The sequence below is a fragment of the Euprymna scolopes genome, chromosome 45, assembly GCF_053919585.1.
Source record: "Euprymna scolopes isolate OS-2025 chromosome 45, ASM5391958v1, whole genome shotgun sequence".
Lineage (NCBI taxonomy): Eukaryota > Metazoa > Mollusca > Cephalopoda > Sepiida > Sepiolidae > Euprymna > Euprymna scolopes.
The window spans coordinates 59775878-59794170 of record NC_136526.1 but is presented as its reverse complement, the minus strand read 5'-3'; the positions used below and the strand labels follow the sequence as shown (position 1 = coordinate 59794170).

The following is an 18293-nucleotide window of genomic DNA, read 5'->3' as shown; positions in this document are numbered from 1 at the left end:
AATTCTGGCTTGAGTAAATCCTCCCCGGTTGGGAGAAGTGTTTTTGTTCTCCTTGACATCAGCTTCTGAGCTGGTGATAAGAGACCTTTGGCTGGCGTATTCCTGTGATCCAACATTGCTAGGTATGGATCAGCCTTATTGTCCATCGCTTTCCGGAAAAGATTCTTTGCCATCTTTACCGCAGATTCCACTTTGCCATTCGCCTTGCTATTGTATGGACTGACAGGTGTATGTGTAAAACACCACTTTTTTGCAAAGGTAGAAAATTCCTTGCTACTAAACTGAGGCCCATTATCAGTTACGACCTGGTCTGGTATTCCATATCATGCAAAATGGTGTTTAAGTTTAGTTATCACTGTCTTTGCTTGTGTATTGAGATGATCGATTTCCAAGAAGTTGCTCATATAATCAACTGTGCACAGATAGTCTCTATCTGCAAACTTAAAGAGATCTACTCCCACTTTCGCCCAGGGTCTGTCAGGAACTTCATGGACCATTAATGGTTCTGCCGGGTTGGCCACTTCATATTTTCTACATGTGAGGCACTTTGATACATAGTCTTTGATGTCACTTCATATTTGGCCAATACAAGCATTCTCTTGCTCTTCTGCAACATCCTTCTACTCCCAGGTGTGTGGAATGCAGATTTTCTTTCAACACCGCCCGCTGTATCAGTGGAACCACTACCCGGTTTCCTCTGAAAATTAAACCATCTTGCACCGTCATTTCATTCCGCATGTTAAAATATGGTCTCACCTCTGGGTCAAGATGTATTTTTTCTTCTGGCCATCCTTCCAGAATTACTTGCTGTAACTGCTGCATGCTTCTGTCTTCCTTCGTGGCTGAGCGCAGTTCAAGCAGCCTTCTCTCTGTTACAGGAATATATTCTGCTTCTTTGACATCATCTTCATCGTCCATATCTTCACTGCTCAATGCATAAATGTATGCTCTTGATAGCGTGTCTGCAAGGAACATTTTCTTACCTGGATGGTACAGAACTGTAGCATCGTAAGCCTGTAGTCGCATCAGCAAGTTTTGAAGTCGTTTTGGGCATTTCACCAATTCTTTTTTCATAATCGCCTCCAGTGGCTTATGATCGGTTAGCACTGTTATCTGTCGACCAAACGTATATTGATGAAACCGTTCACATGCGTAGACTACTGCTAGTAGTTCCTTTTCAATCTGTGCATACCGAGTTTCTGTGTCGGTCAGTGCACGGCTGGTATAGGCTAGGGGTTGACTTTCTTGTAATAGTGCAGCCCCCATGCCCTTCTAACTTGCATCGCATTGGATGACCAAAGATTTGTTGGGGTCATAGTACCTCAACACTGGTGCCTCACTCACTAACTCTTTAATTTTCCCAAAAGCCTCTTCATGGATTTGGGACCATGTCCATGGCACATCTGCCTTCACTAAATTTCGAATTGGGGCCATCACATCAGATATGTGTGGTAGAAATTTTGCCAGGTAATTCACGAATCCAACCAATCGTTGCACTCCTTTCACATCTGTTGGACACGGCATCTCTTTTATGGCTCTTACCTTCCCAGGATCAGGAAGTAAACCATCACTGGTTATTATATGTCCCAGGAAAGATATAGACGTTTGTCGTAAGTTCAATTTTCCAGCATTCAATCGCATCCCGCAATCACAACATCTCTGCAACAGTTTCCTGAGTTTTAGGTCATGATCAATTGTTGCTTCTTCCATCGTTTTACCCTTCCCAATCACCAGAAGATCATCCGCTTTGTTAACCACCCCCTCCAAATCGGACACATTGTTAAAAAGGGTCTTTTGAAATATCTCTGGAGCTGGAGAAATACCGAAAGGTAAAACCTTCCACCGGAACATACCGTATGGTGTAGCAAATGTTGTTAAGCGACTGCTGACTTCGTCTAATTTTACATGCCAGAATCCATCTCGTAGATCCAGGGTAGAAAATACCTTGCTATCAGCCAGTTCTGGTAGTAAATCGTCCAGTGTAGGTAACTGAAAATGTTCCCTCTTCAGAGCCTTATTCAGTGGTCTTGGGTCTATACATATCCGCAGGCTTCCATTTTTCTTAGTTACCAGTGCTAACGCACTTACCCATGGTGTTGGGTCGCCCACTGGTTCAATAACATTCTTCTTAACCAGTTTTCCCAACTCGACTTTTAGCTTGTCTTTAAGTGCCACTGGTATTCTCCGTGTTGCTGCAACATTTGGTGTTACTCCTGGATCAACCTGCAAATGTACCTCTCCTGGTAATTAACCCAATTCTTCCTTGAATACATCTCTGAAGTCATTGATAATGCTGTCCGAGTACTGGGTGCTGGATTCATTCATTTGGGAAACTTTGGCAACCATTTTGAATTTGTTGTTATTGATTATGACGAGTTCCATTTTCTGGATTGCATTTGCTCCCAGTAAAGGATGGAAATCCTCTTTCACAATGACAAACTTAACTGCATATTTCTGTCCAATTTTGGGGTTTATCATTTTAACTCGACACTCTCCTAACGGCTTCACTTCTGCTCCATTCCACATGACAAGGGTCTTATTTGAATGTTCCAGTGTTTTTCCCATCACGTGTTTCACATTCAATATGTTCACGGACGCTCCACTATTGAGCTGAAAAGCAATTGGTTTTCCTTTCACCATCATTTCCGCCTTTATCACCTCTTGATTCACCTTTTCCTTAATCGTTATCTTGTCTACCTGTCCATAGTCTGAACTACTACTGTCGTTTTCCTGGTCCTCATATTGGGTTTTGACAGCCTGCACCTTCTTTTTCCTTGATTCTTTGCATTTCGCGGCAAAGTGGTTTTTCCCATTACATTGATAACAGGTCTTGCCAAATGCAGGACATAACTCTTTTCTCGGTCCATGCCACAGTGCACACGCCCAGCAATCTCTGTCAGTTTGTGGCAATGTCTTTCTCCTCGGTTTAAAATCAACCTTATTCACTCCTTCAGGCCTTAGGATTCTGGACTGGACCGTGGCATTTTCAGACAGCTTACAAATGTCGTTGGCTGTGTAACAAACCGCATTTGATTCTTGGCCACCATCTTTGTTACGGGAAATTACTTCACTCAGTATCGACACTGCATTGATTCTTGGCCGCCATCTTTGTTACTGAAAATTACTTTACACTCATTATCAAAACTTCACTCTGTTTTACATAATATCTCAACACTTACCAGTGCACCATTCCTTGTAAAAGCTAATCTGAGTTGGACATAAAGAAATCTTATTTGGTAATGAATTCCGTGTAGTTTTAAACATTTGGTCAGGATTTACTTCTAGGGAAAAAGAATCCTCATGCAAGCTTGTTGTGGTAAACCCCTTTACAGAGAGACCTTAGACAGGACATTGTCTAGTAGGCAGTAAAGTTCTCTCCCATAGGCATTCAACCAGTATGTGTTTGCATATGAATGACCAAGCTATCTTTCCTTATAAAAGAAGAGCCACATACTTCACAGGAATATGGTTTCTCTCCAGTATGCCTTCGCATATGTCGTACCATGTGGTTTTTTTGTGTAAAAGAAGAGCCACATACTTCACAAGAATATGGTCTCTCTCCAGTATGTGTTCGCATATGAATGACCAAGCCCGGTTTTGTTGTAAAAGAAGAGCCACATACTTCACAGGAATATGGTTTCTCTCCAGTATGTGTTCGGATATGTTCCAACATGTGTTTCTTCAATGTAAAAGAATGACCACATATTTCACAAGGATATGGTTTCTCTCCAGTATGTGTTCGCATATGTTGGAGCATGTGGTGTTTCTGTGTAAAAGAAGAGCCACACACTTCACAAGAAAATGGTTTTTCTCCAGTATGGGTTCTCATATGAATGACCAAGCTATGCTTTTGTGTAAAAGAAGAGCCACATATATCACAAGAAAATGGTCTCTCTCCAGTATGTGTTCGCATATGAATGATTAAATCTTTTTTATTTGTAAAAGTAGAGCCGCATACTTCACAAGAAACTGATTTCTCTCCAGTGTGTATTCGCATATGTTTCAACATAGTTGATTTATGTATAAAAGAAGAGCCACACACTTCACAAGAATATGGCTTCTCTCCAGTATGTGTTCGCATATGAATGACCAAGCTGCGTTTATTTGTGAAAGAATGGTCACATACTTCACAAGAATATGGTTTCTCTCCAGTATGTGTTCGCATATGTTGCAACATGTGTTGTTTCCGTATAAAAGAAAAGCCACATACTTTACACGAATATGGTTTCTCTCCAGTATGTATTCGCATATGTTGCAACATGTGTTGTTTTTGTGCAAAAGAAGAGCCACATACTTCACAAGAATATGGTTTCTCTCCAGTATGTGTTCGCATGTGTGGCAACAGTTGTTGCCTCTGTGTAAAACAAGAATTACATACTTCACAAGAATATGGTTTCTCTCCAGTATGTGTTCGTATATGAATTACCAAGCTGCGTTTATTTGTAAAAGAATGGCCACATACATCACAAGAATATGGTTTCTCTCCAGTATGTGTTCGTATATGAATTACCAAGCTGCGTTTATTTGTAAAAGAATGGCCACATACATCACAAGAATATGGTTTCTCTCCAGTATGTGTTCGCATATGAATTACCAAGCTGCGTTTATTTGTAAAAGAACGGCCACATACATCACAAGAATATGGTTTCTCTCCAGTATGTTTCCGCATATGTTTCTTCTGTGTAAAACAAGAACCACATACTTCAAAAGGATTTGATTTTTCTGTAGTATGTGGCCGAATATGAATGCCTAAAACTTGTTTACTTGTAATAGAGCCACATACTTTACAAGAATATAGTTTTTCTCCAGTATCATATTTACTGCTCATTTTCAAATTTTAAATATTTACGAGTTTCAAGTCAAATTAGTTTCCTTCTATTTTTCTTAATTTTCTATTTAAGAATAACCAGAATGAATAAAAAGTATTTCTGTTTAATATTTATGGATTAAAAATTTTGTAGATCGTTTAAAATTTACATTTTTATATTTAAATATATATATATATATATATATATGTTTTAAATATAACTGCATACATATATATATATATGTTTTAAATATAACTGCATACATATATATATATATGTTTTAAATATAACTGCATACATATATATATATATATGTTTTAAATATAACTGCATACATATATATATATGTGTGTGTGTATTTTAAATATAACTGCATATATGTGTGTTTTAAATATAACTGCATATATATATATATATATATATATATATATATATATATATATATATATATATATATATAAATGATTATGGGCACAAATTATTAGGTCCCGGAATTTCACATCTACAGATCAATAAAAAGCGAAAACATCTTGTAAACCAATGATCACTTATATATCTTATATTATGATATTTACACCTTACGTAAATAACAGAATGTATATATAAAACTTAAATATAATTAATTATAATTTTCTGTGATAATTTTACAAAACTGACAATTCTGCAGCACAAAGGAGTGTCTCATATAACTTTTCCTTATTGGCAGTATTCTTCATTTCAATAATTTTGTGCCTGAAATGTTTTATTTATTAAAAGGCTCACGAGCACATTAGTCATCTGCACCCAAAAGTACATTAGTCGTATGTATTTGAAACAATTAGTCAAATAGTGTTCCATTTATTAAGCCTAGGAGTAGGAGAAATTAGTGATAACGTATATAAACACAAAATGTTTGCTCCGATGTGCCAGTTAACTATAAAACTAAAAGAATCCACATCAAATCAATATTGGATGAGAATTGATTAATACTGAACATATATGAAATTCAGTGAATGTTTATGCATTTTATATTTAAACCTTACATATTAACAATGTATATAGATTCTCACAATTCGGTTATATATAAATCATTTTCCGTGTATCTTAATGGATAGTGCTAACAAATCCACCATTTTTGCAAATCATTATTAAAGTCTCATAAGTTTTCATGTACTACTATTCACTGCATTTATAAAACTGTCAGTGAGACCATTAGAAATATGCACTTGTGATAATTATTTCAACTAGTACCATATTTAATAAGGCTAAGAATAAAATACAAGCTCAGTTCTCAGGGATTTTTCCATATATTTTCATAATATTATATTTTATAAAAGAAAAACTCGTGTAGTTAAGAAGGATATGATTTTCTTTTGTTTTAACTTTGTGAAATTTGCATTGTATTGATTGCTGGATATTCTGCAAAATAAAATAAAGACAAATTTCATTAAATAATATAATTTTATACGTTTTTTGCAAAATACTAAGATGTTTACTTTTTAAATGGATAAATTAGAGATAGGCATTTGCATTGTTATCCAAAGGGACAATTTAAAAATCATGCACAATTTTTAAAAATACGCACTTGAATAATGATGCACAATGTATAAGAACTCCTAAAATTTATTTTTGATTAAAGTAAAAATACAATCAGGATATTTGTTGCAATACTTATCCATGCAGAAAATGAATTCTTTTTCATAAATATTAAATGAAATATCCAAAAAATCTTCCTTAGTGATTTTCAAAATTAACAATTAACTTTGTAAAGTTACAAAATTTTATAATTTATAAAAAAATAAATTGTTCATTTGGAAAAGCAACATTGTATTTATGATCTTTATTTTACGACATATTTTGACTGTTTCTTGATGCATGAAATAAATCCAGCAATTTTTTCAATGCTTTTGTTTAAACAATGCAAATAAATGTTTGGGTATACAATGTTTGAAAATTCTAAGAAATTGAAGAATATATAAATCCCCAATTTATCTGATATGACATAAAACATAAGCAAAACATAATTCATCTTTTTCACAGCAAAACATAAAAATATCTAATGTGCATCTAATAAATCTGGCAATTCTTTTCCCGTACTTTTTTAAAGCTTTCCATATGTCATAATATATTTCATTAGTTTATATATTACCATGTACAAAATAATTTTTTTCACTTAAATTAAAAATAAATGATTTCCAAAAAACAATGAAGACATCTCGAATGTATGTAACAGTTTTATCCGTATTAATAATATTAAGTGAAAGGTTAAAAATGTAATAAACAATCATTATTGATTGGAAATAGTTTAGCATACTTTAATAAAATATTAAAGAAACATAAGTTATAATATTTGTATTTTTATGACTTGATTATTTTATTAAAATTAGCTTTATTTATAAACATATTCAAGTTGATTATCATTTAATCTAATATATAAATCTCACTATGTGTGTGTGTCTGTCTCCATTTTTAAATTGTGTCTCCTCCTAGACAGATGATCCTTAGATGGCGTGCAATAGCTCAAAAGATTGCATTTTTGGTGCAGTACTTTATTAGGGGAATTTAATCGATTAAAATAATTGCTAAGGGCTTTAAAATAGGGTTAAAACTTAAAAGCAATAATACCTTGACGAGTGTAGCACAATGGCATCATTGTGCGCATACATACATCAAGTAAAAGAGAAATATATGTATTAAGATATTTCACAACGCTATTGAAGCTGTTGTCTCTTTGGTGCAATGGATATCATGACTGATTATAAGCACAAGTATAGCGAGATGTTAGACTTGCCTTGAATAAAAGATTAAAGCTTTAAATCCCATCTTGTTGTTCATTGATGAATCTGCCTGCAGCAGTACCACTCCCCAGCAAGATGGAGACCAGCGTCCAAGAAGGCATCATCCGCTACCCAAGGCAATCAGGTATGTTCGCATTACATTTGAACATGCACATCTCGGAAACCTTCCAAGGAAAAAGAAACTGTGTAAGAATAAGACACACACACATATAACAGTGAACTACGTAAGAGCATATACACGCACACACATATATGTAAGAACACTGATAAACACGCAGACCCATAAAAGTAAACGATTCGTAAAAGCAAATGTTTAGTAATAAATAAACAATAAGAAACATCTATTTCGTTACAGTAACATATGTTTATATATTTCTATCTCTTGGATTCACCCCAAAACTAATTGACCGATCATTAAATATATTTATATAGTTGTATGTATTGGAATCACTGCTAAATTAATTAAACGATCCTTATAAATTTAAATTAAGTGCATATGTTTATATATTTTTATGTATTGGGTTCACACCTAAACTAATTAACTGATCATTATGAATTATAATTGTGTGTATATGTTTATATATTTCTATGTATTGGAATCACCCTAAACTAATAAACCGACCATTAAGAATGATTAGTATACATATATACTTATATATTTGTATGTATTGGATTCACTCCTATACTAATTAACTGATCATTATACATTGATTATTATATATGTTCATATAGTTGTATAGTCATATTCAAAATATCACATACAATGATCAGTTTTTAATGTATTTATGTGTACAAAAAATTCTATCAAAGTAATAAGGTACTTGTGTAGTATAGTACTCATATGAAAAACAAAGAAAATATTACCTGTAACATACATGAAAGCTATTAAAACTGAAAATCCCATTAAATATTTGAGTAATATGACTTACATATAATACGGTGCTTCTTTACTATAGCACCTAGATAACAAAACAAATTCTTACTTCTGGCGTACAGAAAATGTAACACAACAAAAAATTACATAAAGGTATTGAGTTTTTTTATTTCTACATTACTATCCTATCTGATAAATAAGGTACTTGTACAGTAGAGTACCCATATGAAAAACAAAGGAAATCTTACCCGTGGCGTACATAAAAGTAATCCAAACCGAAATTTTATATTATATTCAAGTAGTATGACGTTTATATCAGAAACAAAGTGCTCCTCTAATATAGCACTCTATTATAAAAACAAACTATCAACTCTGACACACAGAAAATTTTGCACAACAGAAAATTATGTAAATTCATCGAGTAGTTCCATCTATATATAAAAAACAGGTACTTGTACATTATCCTACCCAAGAAATAAGGTACTTTTGTAGTATAGTAATCATATGAAAAACAAATAAAATCCTACCTGTGACGTGCATACAAGTCATTAAAACCGAAAATCACGTTATATAATCAAATAGTATGGCGTTTAAATGAGAAGGTGCTTTTTCACAGCACCAATAGATGATATAAAAACAAATTCTTACTCTAGACACACAGAAAATTTAGCACTACAGAAAATTACTTAAAAGTATCGAGTTCTTTCATTTTTTAATTAGAAAAAAAACGGTACTTCTACAGTATCCTACCCAGAAAATAAGGTACTTATAAAGTGAAGTACCCATGTAAAAATACAAAGAAATTCTTATCTGTGACATAAGTTGTCAAAATCGAAAATCATGTAATATATTCGAGTAGTATAACATTTATATAAAAAAAACCCAGTGCTTCCTCAGGATAGCACCCTGATGTAAAAACAAACACACTCTTACTTGTGACATACCGAAAATTTAGCACAACATAAGCTTTTTTACATAATTTTAAGTGTGTGTTATACATAACTTTTTTTTTTTTTTTTTTTTACACAGTGATCACCACTTATCAAGGCCCGGAAGCCACTCAGGGATAAGGGTTATTGCAAGTACATCACGTTAGTGAGGAGATTTTATGAAGTGTTTAATTAGGGGGGCGGTTCATTAGGAATTTGTTAACATTAGACTTGAAGACATCCAAGTTGTAGTCCGGAGGGAAGCAGGCAGACGGAACAGAGTTCCACAGGCGTGCAGTTCTAAGAAAGAAGCTTTGCTCATGAAATCCGCGTTTTGATTTAGGCACAGATATAGAGTGGGGGAAATTTTTCACAGTGGATTCAGCTAGACGGGTGTTTTTCGTGAAAGTTTGGCGAGGGGGGACCAGGGATTGGAGTTCAGACGAGCACCTGCCATGAAAATAACGATAAAACAAGGATAGGCTTGCAACGTCTCTTCTGTGGGAGAGGGGTTGCAGGGTAGAGAAAAGGGCATCCCCCACTAAGCCACGAACTCTATTTTGTACTCTGTCAAGGCATGATAGGCTGTTTTTGGCAGCTCCTGCCCAGATATGGCAACAGTATTCCATCCTTGGCCGTACTTGGCTTTTATATAGATAGAGAATTGCATCAGTAGTGAGATATCTTCTGGAGCGGTAGAAGGATCCCACCATCTTTCCTGCGACCTTGGCAACAGACTTGATGTACGTGTTCCATTTCAGATCAGGAGTAAAGGTCAAACCCAGAAGCTTGTCAAAACACGGGGCCTCACCCAGACGAGAGCCATCCATCACAATTGATGCCAGCTGGGGATCAGAGCGTTGATGATGTAAGGATAGGAGTTTGGTTTTAGATGCATTAAAGGTAACTAGCCACATCTTCCCCCACTGAACCACGCGCTCGAGATCAGAGGAGAGAGAATCCGAGAGAACTTCGTCATTTACAGCCTTTGATGTGTTGCCGTAGATGGTCGTGTCATCAGCATAGATGTCAACGAATGATTTAAGTATGTGTTTAGGGAGGTCATTGATGTAGATCAGGAAGAGAGTTGGGCCCAGGATTGACCCCTGAGGGACTCCAGCATTTATATTGCAGGCCTCCGATTTTTGTCCATCTACCACTACTCTTATGAGCCTATCGGAGAGAAATGATTTAATGATTGAGAAAACATTTCCAGTTATACCGTAGCTGGAAATCTTGTGAAGTAGACCCTTATGCCATACTTTGTCAAAGGCCTTTGATATGTCAAGAGCAATTGCCCTAGAAAGGAAGCCTTTGTCAAGAGATTCACTTATCCTGTGGGATATAACCGTCAGCACATCTGCGGTAGATCTTGCAGAGCGGAAACCATATTGTGTGTCACTAAGAAGGTTGTTTCTGAAGAGGTGGTTGACTATTTCTCTATTTAATATTGATTCCAGTAACTTACTCATAACACAGAGAAGACTTATTGGTCTGTATTGAGAGGGAGATGACTTATCACCTGAATTCTTAAATACAGGGCAAACTGATGAGGTCTTCCAGGGGGTCGGAAAGCACTTCTCCTTAAGGCAGCGCTTAAATAGTTTCGTAAGTATGGGAGCAAGTTCTGGTTGAAGCTTTTTTAACACTATAATTGGGATGCCATCAGGGCCAGTTGCTTTACTGGAATCTAGGTTTTTTATTAGCTTGGCGACCTCATGCACGGATATTTGTATATTACCTAGCTTGTTCTGTGTTATAGGAGGAAATATGGGGAGTTGATGGCCTTCGTCGCATAGGGTAGAATTAGCTGCAAAGTTCTTTGCAAATAGTTTGGCCTTGTCTGACGCTGACAAGATAACCTCTGGTCCATTGATAATGGTTGGGATAGAACGCACACTTCTGTTCAGGATCCTATTTGTTATTTGCCAAAACTGGTAGGAACCAAGCCGCTGATCAGCTACCTTGGATTTAACAGACTGGGCATATAGCTCTCTTGCATTTTTTATTACTCTTTTACAGTGGTTGCTGGCAGTCCTGAAAGCAGCTTTAGTCTCAGTGCATCTATTACGTTGGTACTTATGGAAAAAGTGATTTCTGTGCGCGATAGCAGCAGCACATTCTGGGGAGAACCATGGCTGGCTGTTAGGTTTTTGTTGGAATTTTTTTGATGGTATGAATTGGTCTATGCCTACAATTAACCATTCGGTCAGATCTGATACTATAGAGAACACTTCCTTTTTAAACATGGAGTGCAGAGGTAAATCAGATATGAATGTAGTAAATCAGATATGAACGTAACTCGTGCTGTAAATTTCCTATTTCATGAAGGTACAATTATTCCCTATATGTGTTGTGTAATGTGTGCCTGCTTCCCACCTGACTACAACTTGGATTTCTTCAAGTCCAACGTTAACAAATTCCTAATGACCCGCCCTCTTAAGTAAACACTTCATCAAACCTCCAGACTAACGTACTGTACTTGCAATAAACCTTATCCCTGAGTGGCTTCCGGGCCTTGATAAGTGGTGACCACCATGTAAAAAAAAAGGTACAATTATTCCCTATATATGTTGTGTAATGGGTGCCTGCTTCCCACCTGACTACAACTTGGATTTCTTCAAGTCCAACGTTAACAAATTCCTAATGAACTGCCCTCTTAAGTAAACACTTAACAAAAAACAGCCACTTCATCAAACCTCCACACTAATGTACTGTACTTGCAATAACCCTTATCCCTGAGTGGCTTCCGGGCCTTGATAAGTGGGGACCACCATGTAAAAAAAAGTACAATTATTCCCTATATATGTTGTGTAATGTGTGCCTGCTTCCCACCTGACTACAACTTGGATTTCTTCAAGTCCAACGTTAACAAATTCCTAATGAACCGCCCTCTTAAGTAAACACTTCATCAAACCTCCACACTAACGTACTGTACTTGCAATAACCCTTATCCCTGGGTGGCTTCCCGGCCTTGATAAGTGGTGACCACCGTGTAAAAAAAAGGTCCAATTATTCCCTATATGTGTTGTGTAATACCCGTCCTAGGGCAGATAAAATATTCCTTCGCTCAAGATGGCAATTAATACATAGACATCAAAACTTCCTCTATCCTAAGAATAACAGGCATGTTCAAAATTTTTTTTATTGTCTAATACAGTCCCGAGCGACACCGGCTGGCCTTGCTAGTATTATATATTATTCAGTTGAGAAAATTCAATTTTCGATGAAAATAAGTTTTTTGTATAATTACCATTGAAAATAAAACATTCACAACACTGGTGACTCGTTTTTTTTATTATCAACGTTTAAATTTAATACTGCAAGTTTATACAGTGCTCACTACAATAGAAACAAAACCTATTGGTATAGGGCCCTTTGTGTCATTTATTATGGCTATGGTATCTATAATATATATATATATATATATATATATATATATATATATAGGATGCTTTGCCTTTCTCTACCTCTACGTACAGGGAAATCTAATTTAGTGAATAAACAGTTTCAGGATCCAAGGCACCAAGCAAGCTAAACAATCATCTATATCAACCGAGAACCCCCGATTAAAGCACTACATTATTGTTGGATGGCTTTTTACCATGAACTAAGCTTTGAGCTCATATAATTGCTACTCATGCTGATGGCTGTCATCAAGAAGCACAAAGCAAAAGTTGTGTTATGGACTCATAAGAGCTCATCTTTACTGTTGATGCATTAAAATTTGATACTGATTTTAGCATAAAAAATAACAAAAAACAGCCAATGTTGATCAAATATCGTGCTTCAAGATCTTTACTCTTTCTGCCTATAGGAGCTTGTCAAAAATCAATTTGGACCGATCATATCATAGTTAAGCATAACAATAGATATTACTTATTTCTTTGGGGATTAGCTATGAACATGATTATCATATCATTGTTTAGCATAACAATAGATATTACTTATCTCTGTTGGGATTAGCTGTGAACATGATTCTGCAAATTATGGGGATTATTATGATCATAGCTTATATTAAGACAAATCAAGAAAGCAACATCATAATTTCTATAAGATATATGTGTCACATATGAAATCAATATTTCTGAATACTTGTTATGCTTTCAATTATCTGATTCAATAAAAGGTTTTTGAGATTGAATGGTTTTCTATTTTTAAATAGGATGCCCCATATATTATCTCCAGGCGGAAGTTGTATTTTCCCTCAAAGTACTCAATATATATCATCCATTACTCTCCAACTATCTAGTCGCATAGTACACAAATGACAATTACAAATCTGAGGAATTCCAACAGATTAGGCTTCAGAAATATTACTGAGAGCTTGTGTGTCTACCTACAAAATATCGGAGGAGTTGTTGAACTTCATGAAAAACATTAGAGATTTAATGATTATGCACTAAACATTGACGATTTAATGATTTTATGTTATAGAACAAACAATGCAGATTTACAGATTTTATGGCCTGTTGATGCAGCATTATAGTAAACTGAATTTCTTCCTGCAGAAGTAAAAACTATCTCAACAGGGCCACTTCGTAACCATTGCCATTTCTGATTTTTTTCTATAGAATGAACTTTAGAAATTTCATGAAATTCAGTACAGATTTCCAAGTTCAATATACATCTAAAGACGATTAAAGGTAAAATCTGAAAAACAAAGTGAGTTATCTGTCCCTCAGGAAGATATGGAAAAGCCGTTTTTGCTTTGAGTGGATCTTAATAATGACTTGTAGAACAACGTCTTCCATATTTACAGGACTTTAGTGTTTTTTGTAAAATAAATGAGAAATATTTAAAAAAATAAATTGCTAACATCTACGATGTTTCATCTTCATCAAAAGTAAAATAAATTAATGCGTTTTTAGTACTTAAAATAGAATTTTAGAAAATAATTTTTTTTACATAAAATAATACATTTCCAGTAAGATAAAAACAGAAGTTTATTATAGGAGATATAGCGAGAAAAGAGTTATCAACTTATATGTGTGAATTGTATCTATATGTCACCTGTCAACTGTACATCAAAACAAAAATAAATTAATGCGTTTAAAATAGAATTTTACAAGATGGTTATTTTATTGACTAAAAACAAAATGTTTATTATATTCTGTGATTGTTAATAAATAAATGCAGAATATTTCATTAAACTTGAATTCCTTAATTTTATTGAATTTTTAAGTGAAGAAACACACTTACTGTTGATTTTTTGTTCTTAGCATCAATATTATTTTCCCACATTTTCATTATTGATCTGTGCTGAAATAATACCATTATTATTTAATAAGCCATTCTTAATATGGGGAGGGGGATGTTTTGTACCTATTCTGTACTTTAACCTTCAAATTTAATAAAAAATATATAAAACTTTAATTAAACTTGAAAATACTATTAAAAACAATTTGCACCAATATTTACTATAAACCTTGAAAATTTCCTTAAAATGTTAAATATCTTCTTGTGATGTTTTTAGGATTTAAGGTTTCCTTTTAACTGAATCATACAGAAAACCGTTTTTTTTTTTCTATTCATGTATTTTGGGTTGCTAGGAATTATGGTAGAATTCTTAATAATATGTTAGGTAATTGTGTTTTCAATATAACAATAATTTTCAAGGCACTTGAAAAAAAAACTTTAAAAACAAAAGTAAACAATAAAAACCCGATTAAAGTGATTTCTATAGTACCATTCTTCGTTTATATGCAACCATGGAATGTTGACTCATTTCTCTATTAAAACAAAGGCAATCATAATGGTTTCAACGCGCCCCTGTAGTAAAACAAAGGGAATCATAATGTAATAAAAAAAAAGAGCTTCAAAAGCAATTAAATTAATAAATACTTACTTTTTGTTTGGCAATCTGTTTTTAACAAAGAAATGATGGGTTTGTATTACTGTACGCATAGATTCGAAAAAGTTGTCAAAAAACAAATATATAACAAATAAATGTTATCAAAGGCAAGATAAGTTACTTTTCTGCCAAACTGGATATATTTTTTGTGTTTTTATTCAATGTAACATATTTATTCAGCTCGAAAAACATACAGTTTACTGATGTATTCGAAAATTCAAGATGGCGTCTCACACCCTCTTTACCACCGTAAGTATGGAAAAAGGTGTTATAAATAAAAAAACTATACAAAATACTATTAAAAACCCGCCGAATATATGCCATCCTATGTCACGGTAACATATATTGAGCGAGTTTTTAACAATATTTTATCCAATTTTTTATTTATAACATCTTTTCCCACACTTACCGTGTTAAAGAGAGAATAAGACGCTATCTTGAATGTTCCAATACATCGGTAAACATTGTATGGTTTTTGAGCTGAATAAACATGTTACATTGAATAAAAACACGAAAAATATATCCAGTTTGGTAGAAAAGTAACTTATCTTTCCTTTGATAACATTTATTTATTATATATTTGTTTTTTGACAACATTTTCGAATCTATGTGTACAGTAATACAAACCCGAAATGATTATAAGATGAGTTCATTTAAACGAGACGAGTTTGACGGGTGGAAGTGAGAATTTTAAGATGGCGACCGGAAAAGCAAGTTCACAGAAAATTGAATTTTTTTTATTATTGTGATTTAATTTTTTTTTTCTTCTTCTTTGTGTTTGTTGTGTTATAAAATATTTTCTTTTTATTTGCAGGGAATGTTTTTAATACTTATGGTCATTATCAGATCGTAACTACTTAGTGATGGATATAGCAACTACTTAATGCTCGAAATAGCAAATACTACATAGCTAGGCACCGCCAAAAATGGCCGCAAAATCAAGTTGTTGTTGTTTTTTAAAACGAAATTACATTTATTAAAATCCATTATTTCTGAGTAACTTTTTTTTCCAGAAAGATAAAACCCTGAATTTTATCATATAGAAAGCAGAATAATGTAAAACTTTTTCTATTATTTTTAATCAAATTTTAAATATTAAATTTTCGCAAAAAGTTAACAATTGACATTTTTTGTCTTGCACAAAAAACGCACTTAAATATTTAAAAAAAAAAGGTTTTTGAAATAATTAATTTATTTATTTATTGTCTAACTAAGATTTAGGATGATTTTATAAGAGAATATGCAAAAATATTATAATATAAGTACCTGAATTTCAAATAATTCCATTTATTCATATAGGTAACCAGATATTTCGCGTCGATCTAGAGTCTATATCGACACAGTTTACGTTTGCGTTTGATAAGAAGAAAACTATGGAAGACCAAACAGGCCAAAAAAACTTATTTTTCAGTGACGAAAATTTCAATGTATTATTAAGCTGAGGCTGGCCAGTACCAGATGGGTGACCATTTGTATGAGTTTGATTTTTAATGTGTATGTGTGTGGGGGCCAGGCTCCCCAAAATGGGAGGGGGGGGGAATTTAAAGTAGAATAAAAAAAATTATTTCTGCGCATTTGCTCCACCGTAGTCGAAAGGCGGCAAACGTTTTCAAACGGGATCGAAAAAAAGTATGCTATTTTTAACACAAAGGGCACAATATTTATCGAATTTTTTTTTGTATCGATTATTCAAAGCATGCCCTGTTTAATAATGGTCATGCATTATTCGGCTCGTTAAAAAAAAAATTGTTAATTTATTTATCAAAAATTTTAAAATGGCTTTTTTCGTATAAATATAAAAAAAATTTTTTTTTTTGTTTTGCTTAACTTAAATGAATTATTTTACTTAACATATTCACCGAATTTCACACTTCAAAACTCAAAAGCGGGATAATTAAACACAATCGAAGTTCTGATATTCAGACGTCAAAATAAGGTATGCAAACAATTTTTTTTTTTTAATCTATAATTCTGTCCCTTACAACAACACAATATGTTTTGTTCAGTTTCAGATGATTATTTTAAGCATATTTGTTCCCACTTCAAAACAAGGGGGGGGGATTGTAAGCAAAAAAAAATATATATATAAATATCGTTTATGAAAAATAAGTACACTGTTATAAAGTTCATTCTTCTCCTAATAATCGCTGAAAATTTCGTATTGATCGGATAATTTACCTAATTTTTGGTAGATTTTTAAAAAGACGGTCCGTCAAAAAGTACTGATCTGCCCCCCCCCCCCAGTTTTGGCGGTGCCTATACATAGCCATTAAAAATTCCTCTCTCCTCAGAATAACAAAATCATTCAAAATGAAATTATATTTTCTCATTGTTTAGACAATCCCGAGCAAAACCGGGTAGCCACGCTAGTAATGTAATAAAAAGATCTTCAAAAGTAATTAAATTATCAAATACTTACTTTTTGTTTGGTAATATGTTTTTAACAAAGAAACGATTATAAGATGAGTTAATTTAAATTAGACGAGTTTGACGGGTGGAAGTTAACATTTTAAGATGGCGACCGGAAAAGCAAGTTCGCAGAAAATTGAAATAATTATATATTTTCAAGTGTTTTTTTTTTTTTTTTTTAAATTTTTTTCTCATTACAAATTCTGTTGAATTAAAAATTATGATTTTATTGTTAAAAATATATTCATGAGTTTTTTATAACATAAAAGAAAGCAACTATTTTTTAATGTAAAAAAAAAAATTCAAACCAATTCCAATAAGAGCGTGGGGGGGGGTTTGTTCACGGAAAACTCGTATATTATTGAATAAATATCGATTAAAAACACATTTTATAAGATAAGGAGATATTGTTTTAAAGGAGACTACACGCCCATCATATTTAAAAAAGGGGTTGTATTACTGTACACATAGATTCGAAAAAGTTGTCAAAAAACAAATATAGAACAAATAAATGTTATCAAAGGCAAGATAAGTTACTTTTCTACCTAACTGGATATATTTTTTGTGTTTTTATTCAGTGTAACATGTTTATTCAGCTCGAAAAACATGCAGTGTTTACCGATGTATTGGAAAATTCAAAAT

General features: G+C 33.5%; 1 long non-coding RNA gene across 1 annotated transcript; it reads right to left on the bottom strand.

Moving 5' to 3' along the window:
- Positions 1–5532: 5532 nt before the first annotated feature.
- On the bottom strand, positions 5533–17793 carry LOC145269791 (uncharacterized). Its single transcript, XR_013865242.1, has 3 exons — positions 17662–17793; positions 7579–7749; positions 5533–6206 (listed from the first exon to the last, which is right to left on the bottom strand). It is a non-coding gene; the product is annotated as an uncharacterized LOC145269791 (long non-coding RNA).
- Positions 17794–18293: the final 500 nt, after the last annotated feature.